Raw genomic sequence first — 8,174 nt, 5'->3', positions numbered from 1 at the left:
AAAATAAAAAGAAATTTCCTACATCAATATTTAACATAAATTTAATTTCTGTAATGTTATAATTTTTCCTATTTATGTTGCATCAACTTATTTTGATGTTCTTGAGTGGGATTTCATTTGTGTCAATGCTGATTCTTCAGTAAGTGATCTCAACTCAGCTCTGCATTGCACATAGACATTTATTAAACTCTGATTTGCTTATTATTATGGCCACTGCTGCTCTCGAGGTCACCATGGATAATCTTTTTTTTTGTCTTTCATTTCCCTGTATATTTTTTTTGTTGATAACTGTGTCTTTTCTTATTTCTAACCTACTTCTGTTTTCATCATCCATGTGTTGTCCTAATGATAGGTATCGTGTTCGAGAGCTCAAAACATATCAACCTTTCTTTCATTTCAACTGTGAAGCAAAGGAAGTTTTTTATTTTCATGACTAAAAACATTAGTTAAGTTTTGCTGTGAAACAAAATAAAATTAATATAAAGCATATAAATTTTTATATTGTCAACAAAGATATTGAGAGCAGTTAGTTTTAAATGCATTCTGTTTTATTTTAAAATTTTCTTTTTAATTTAAAGAATAATTTTTTGTTTTGAATAGAAGACTGATGATATTTGTGATCACGGATAATTGTTTTATTTTTTGTCAATTCTGTTTATTTGGTGTTCTTAAAATGTGAAAGATAAATTCTGTATTATTTTTCACTGTACATTTAAATCAAAACAGAACAGCAATGTATTTATTATTTTTAAATTACTTTGAATTATCAGATTTAAGGATTTATTTAGTATTCAAATTTTAAAAAAAAAAATAAAAGCTCCATTCTTATTTTTTTTATTAATTATTTGAATAAATATTTGGATATCTTAGGTTTTATAAAAAAAAAATATATGTTGATGTTTTATGCTTGATACATTAATATGCTTTTGAAATTGTGATAATGATTAAAGCATGATTTTTTATTTAACGTGATTCATTTTTATTACCTTGTGTGGTAATTAAACAATTTCTACCTTTTCCAATAATGTAATCATGTAACACCTTTACATGTGGATGTGAACTTTGCTTGAAATTAAAATAGTTCATTTTTGAAGTTATTTGAGCAATTATTATAAAGTAACTTGAAGCTGCTATTAAAAAAAACATGTTTAATAAATACCATTACAGATAGTATTAAAATTATAGAGGTATTATATAATTATATTTAAGAAGAATGTATTTAAGTACTATATTAAATACATAAACGTTCTTTTAGTTAGTTGTGGTAATATATTACTGAATCATTGCAAAAACTTTGATAATTAGTTTTGCTTCACATGTATAAGTAAGTACCTTTAGGGGTAAAAGTTACTTGTATTTTATTAAATAATTAGTTTGCTTTCAAAATGTATAGCTACAGTTTATTGTACACTTATTAATATAATTTTTGAATTTTTATGAAATGTTTTTTTCCCCTTTCATACACTTGTTATCTTTTGAATTTTAAATATTTATAATTTGATTTTTCAAATATATCTGTTATTTTTATACTTTTTTTAATCATCATGTTAAAAATAAACATACCGTTTTGTTTAAAATTGTTTATATTTTTAATGAAAATAAATTTAAGTTAAATTAAAATATAAATGATAAATTTTATTTTTAGTAACTTAATTATGATCCAAGTGGCAGCATCATATGTAATCAGTAATTATTATTGCAATTTTAAATAATTAAATTGTATCTTTTTGTTTGTCTTTCATCCCTCTTCTTCTTTTCTCGTAACTCTGCATTTGGTATTGTTAGCACTATAGGACTGAAAGTGGCAAACTCATAATTAAATTTTTTTTTTTAATTTTATTAAATTTACTGTCATATGCACTTGGTCTGCTATCTATTAAAATTATTTTAACACTTTTCACCTTAATTCTCAATACTGTGGTTACTGACAAATCAACAACCATTTTTTAGCCTAGTTATTTATGATGTGATCTTTTTGTGATGTTGTCACTCGTGCTGTTTGTTTTATGTTTTTTTTTTTTTTTTTTTTTTTNAAGTTTTTTTTATGTTTTTTTTTTTTTTTTTTAATTATTGAAAAAATATGAGATTTACCTCATCTAATTATATAGAGGAATTAGTGAAATTTATTTGCTATGCCATTGGTTCATCATCTAGTGCTTATTTTATAAATTTGTATATTGTGGACTGTGGTGTCATAAATGAACTGGTTGTCACTTTACCTTGCATGGATAACAAAAGAGATATATTTTCTTAAGATGTTGAAATCATCTATAAAAATATACATTATTTATTTCACAAGTATGGTATATGTTATTATTTATTTTATATTTATTGAACTTGGTTTTAGCGGTTTTAAAGAATTTTTATTATAAATTATTAAAAATTATTTTATATGTGATTTACTATATATACATTGGGATATCTGTGTGCTGTTGGAGTGAGACAGATTAATTACTTTATTCATAGTTACCAATTATTTATAATTGTGTATTTCATTGATAGTATTATATTTTTTTTATTATTATATATTATGATGTAGGCAAGAAATAAACAAATAGGCTATCGTAATCTGTCTAATCAATAGTGAGGGAGCTGATTTAAAAACATCAAAACCAGTTTGATTGTTTGCTAAAATTTAGAAGTGTTTCACACAATCACCTTTCAACTCTTTTTTTTTTTTCAGTAGTGATTTGAGAGATTTTATATAATTTCTATATTTTCTTTGCTTAATATTAATCCAAGGTCCCTTTAGTGATTACTTTTGTTTATTTAATTTTTGACAAAAAAATAAATAAAATATATATATATTTAGGGTGGCCATCACAGAACATCTTGCACCATTTCCCTACAGAACTACTGGAAGGTTAATGTTATGAATCGGTCATTGTAACTAATTCTTATGTTTCATGCTAAATACAATTTTGGAAACTATACAATTATATACAATTTTGGAAACTAATAGCTTGGCAAAATATACAATTTTGGACACTAATCTAGTAAGTAATGCTATCAAGTCAAGCTTAGAATTATGTATAAAAATTTAAAAAACAAATAATGATTGCAATGTATCAGTTAGAAATGATGCTGATTTCAGTAGGGTTTAGAGTTGTACATGATTCTGGGTGCATAAAATATTGAACGGTTCTTAAAAAGAAAAAAAAAAGTTTATTAAAAAAAGTAAAAGCTCATATTGACATTTTAATGCCAGGGATGGCGAACATTTTTCCATCTGCATGCCAGTTAAATTACACTTTATTGTTTACAGTTTTTTAGTGTGTCACATCAATTTCATTCTGAAAAATCATTTTTTAAACCATAGATTTACATTGTGTAACTATGTTTGGTTAGTTTTAAACAGTATTTTAAAAATATTCTAATTTATTATGCTTACTAAGCTAAATCAAAATATCTTAAAACCGGCACCCTTTGCGATAAGCAATAATACGAAATAGATATAATCAATGATATTTAAATTTTCATAGATTTCTTCTGAAACATGGACTTCAGTAGTAGTCAGCTTTACATCCTGTCATAAATGCAACCAAATTCCCACTTTTCAAAAACAAAAAAAAATGTTAGTAAATAAAATTAATTTAATATGTACATCTCGCATGTCACCAAAACACCAGTTATGTAACCACATAGCGGCACACATGCCATAGTTTCACCATCTCTGTACTAGGGAATAATAACTTTTGCCCTGTGGCTCATAATATTTTATCGACCATGTGAGTTAGAGATTCTCTATCTAAAATTTCTAGGTGTGATCACTATAACATTGGTCCAGATCATAGTTTGGAACATTTCTACATATTTTTGAAAAAATTAATAAGTCAATGCAGTTTATACAATTTTTGATTATTTAAAAAAATTTAGAGTTACTTATATTTAAAAAGTTTGGTATTAAAATATTTTATTTTCAAAAATAAAATATTTAAATTTATTAGAACTGAATTGTTAATTAAAATTAGATTTAAAGATTTATGTAGCCTATTTTGGGATTTTTTCTGATAAAATAAATATTATAGCGTGCATTTTATTTTTTGTTACAGGTTAAATTTTTGCAATAAAAATTTTTTCCCCTATTGATTTGAAATCTAAAGCAAATATATCAATAATAAAAAATAAGTTCAAAACTTTAAAAAATTTAATTTCAGTTCAACTTAAAATGCAAAAATAATAATAATAATAATAATTGGTAACATTGAAGGAATTGAAAAGTTTTGGTATAAATATTACAGATTTGAAGGTGTTAGGCTATTTTATATTGCGCAGTTACATCATGGTATTGATACAAATAGAAAATAATCAATTCATTAAAAATACATTTTCAGTAAACACTGCCTCTTGTCTCACTTCATCTATGTTAAAAATAGAATATTTTTCACATAGTATTTGCTTGTGATTGTGTAAATATGAATAAAGTAGCTAAATATGATTCATGTAAACAAGTAAAACAGCTGGGAAGGAATCTGTATTTCCATAAAATCTTTAACCTTAGAATGGGGAAAATAGTGTTTTATACTTAAAACAGTAATAGTTAGCTATCACAACTGAATAGTTTAGGTTGTAAGAAAATGAAAATAATTAATAGATGCCACATTTAATCTTTTGTGTTTTCATTTCAGACTTCTTGTGATAGTTATTTTACTCATAGTTGTGATATGAATCATTGTGCAAAGCACTTTTCTATGAAATAGCTTGTATTGCCAACAGAGGTGATGCTATATGATTTTTTTTTTCGTTTTTTTTGAAGATTTAAACTTCTTTTTTTGTTGACACAATTTTGTATGAAATAACTTAGTTGCAAATCTGTTCTAGAATTACAAAAATTATTAATAACTTGTTCACTGCTGTGAATAATGCCTTTACACCTAAAATCAATTTTTTAATTTATTAAATTTAAATATAAAACATAAAATTTAATATTATTAGGGCTCTTTTTGAAAGCAAAATTTTAAGATGTATCTAATCTGTGTTGCCTGTCCTAGCAATAATGAAATTTTAAAAAACTTATTCAAAGAAGTGAATGGTGTGTTTAAATTATATACTCGCAAAATATTTTTAAAAAATATTAAAATGAAAAACTAAGTATTAAATTAATTTTAATTTAGTGCTAGTGCCTGTATTTGGAAGTAAAATTTCAATTAGTTAAAAACACTATTGAAATAAATGAACAATGACTTTAAAATTCATACAACTTAAATATTTTTGTTCTTCAGAAATTAAGTTAAAAACACTAGCGTTAAATTGAAACTGGTTCTAGTTTTACTGATATTTTGTTTCTCATTTGTTGATTTAAGCTATCGAATACTTATATCCTTCCTTGCTAGTGAATAATATTAGAAAGTTACAGCATTTATAGTCTATGCAACTGTTTTTGTTACATTAAGAAAAATTAGAGTAAGTTTATGTTTATACAGTTATTTGCTATGGCTGTGTTCCAAACAGTGATTGTGTGTAGTATGTAAATGGTTTGTCACAATTTTATGGCTATGTATGGTAAAATTTAATTTGCAATAATTTTAGTCCTTGTAAAGAAATAATATATATATATACCAATCTTATTTAATATTACTATAGTTAATTAAAAAGTGCTTTTACTGATATGTTAATGATGCCAAATTGAGTTGAGACAAGAACTTTTAAAAGTAACAGTTTATTTTACTTTTATAAATTATGTACAAGTAGGTCATATTAAAAACTGTGGAAATTTAACGTTAAAAATTTTTTTCAGATGTATTTAGTAATAAATCAAGCAATTTGAATAATTATGGAATTTCCATTGATTATCAATTATTTGAAAGAACATATTCTAGTTAGATTGAAAAGAAGAAAATGTATAGTAGGTGTTCACTATTTTTCTAATAACTGCAAGTTTTAAGATACATTTTAAGGTGTACTTTTTAAATTTGATATGCAAAAAATATTGAACTGCATATCTGGTTGGATTTGTTTTTGGCATGGATTAGAATGAACAAAACACAAGATGTTATGAATGATTTGTTGCACTGGAGAATAACCATTTGCTTAATTGTGGTTAGTTCTTAGTAGTTGTTAGCAGCTTTTCTAATATTCTTGATAATTGGTGGTCCAGATAAAATATAATGAGCCACACTCATAAAGTGGATATAAATTATCATGAATGAAATATATATGCAAAAATTGCTTCTAAAATTTAAAATTTTTTAGAAGAAAGAGCAATAATTATTAATCACGAAAATCCCTAATAAGCTTATAAAAATCTTTAATAAGCTGAACTGATTGAAATTCTTCCTTAGGGTTTGTAATTTTTTTGACATGCAAAATTTACAAAATTATCCGTTTTATAGTTTAATCAAGATGTGAAAAGCTCTTTGAAGCATCAATTCCTTGAAAAATCACATTATTATTTCAGTCATCCATGCCCGTGTAAACTAATAAATAAAAATCAAGTGCCAATTTATGAATTTTTATTTAATTCAATAATTTATCATTTTTATAAAGTTTCATCGATTTATAATCGTAAATGAAATCAGTATTTTGGAAAAATAATCCCCCCCCACTTCAAATTCACAATCGTTGCCAAAAATGTGTAGATGAACAATTTAACTACCATTAGCATCATTAACAAATCAGAAGTTAGCTATTTTGTGCTCTATATTTTCTCTCATTCTGTTCGTTTTTGTCTTCCAAATACTAATATGTGCATTAATGAAAATATTATCCATTCCCAGCTTTCATGTGCAACAACAAAAAAAGAGCATTCAAAATGTTTATAATAAAATGTTTTGCTACACGTTTATTTTATGAATTTTTGTTTAAACATTGTCAATAGTGGCATTTTTCTTTTTTAAATAATGCACGTGTAAAAGTTAACACTATTCTATTTTAAGGTCATATGTTGAGAATTATAATAACCAAAATATAATATAACCACTGACAAATTATAGGCTGGAATAGTCTATTATAAAAGGCTGTGCGTAAATGAAAATTCAATATTTTTCTACTCCCCCAATTGTGGATTACCAGTTAGCAAAATAAATAAACAAATCATCTTCATCTATAATAATTTCTGATTTAATAATTTATTTTAAAACCTAAGGAACTCCTGGAACGCCAACAGAACACAGCTAATTATTTGAAGAGTTTAGTTTAAACTCCTCAATGCTTGATTATGCAACAAAAAATCGATGTAAAAAAAGTCAATTGTTCGTTATATTTCAAAAAAGAAGAAACTTTTACAGTTCAAAAAAATGCGAATGGTGACTTCTTAGAAAAGTCTGTTGCTTTGTAACCATGCATTGAATTAATTTATTAAAATCTATGCTAAGCAATGGAGAGAAATGGTAAAATTTCCTCACAAGATAAGAATTTAGGCAACTGTACCAAATTCTTCAGAAATGTTTACTAATAACTTTCTGTTGAATTGAATATTTATTTAGAATTGAATTCTAAATAAATATTTTTGGTAGAATAAGTCTATATGCAATTAAAATCAAAATTTTGTTTTCTAATAAATAAAAAAAACTTTTTTGCGACTTTAAATCTAACATGCATGTTGCAAAATTTGCACACATAAGGCAGATAAAATTTTATAAAGAAACAAACTAATAGTTACATAAGTTTTGGAATCTAATAGGATTTTCCGTTTCTCCTCTCAGCAATTTTTTATCCCTTTAAGATAATCTAAACTTAAATGTAATCCACAGATTCTGTACTTGTCTACACAGGGTGCATAGCCAAATCTTTCAACAACAAAGTACTTTTTAAGCACTCAAAAAATATTTTTAAATACTATATACATAAACAAAATAATTTTCAAAGACTTTAGATGATCGTGATAAAATAACTAGTTTGTGACAAAGGACTCTTTAATTGATTATATTAGGCCATTATAAAATAATCAAGAGATTTTTTGGTTCAATATCAGAGAGAGGAAAATGAAGCCTGGAATTGAGAATATCTTGCAAAATGCCGCAGAGTTGAGAATGCAATAATCTCACCAGCTTAGTAGATCAGGGGTGATTGTGAGCCCCAACTCAAAACTCCTGAAAATTTCTGGAGTGAAATCATTAATGAAGTATCTCAAAAAATTAATGTCTTTATAAATTCAAATTTTTGATCTTTTCAAAACATGAAATTTAAAATATGCAGCATAATTTAAATGGATAATTATGTATAAGCTTACTTTT

This window comes from Parasteatoda tepidariorum, chromosome 1, assembly GCF_043381705.1.
Source record: "Parasteatoda tepidariorum isolate YZ-2023 chromosome 1, CAS_Ptep_4.0, whole genome shotgun sequence".
Classification (NCBI taxonomy): Eukaryota; Metazoa; Arthropoda; class Arachnida; order Araneae; family Theridiidae; genus Parasteatoda; species Parasteatoda tepidariorum.
The sequence above is the reverse complement of the archived record's forward strand: the minus strand, read 5'-3'. Positions refer to the sequence as shown.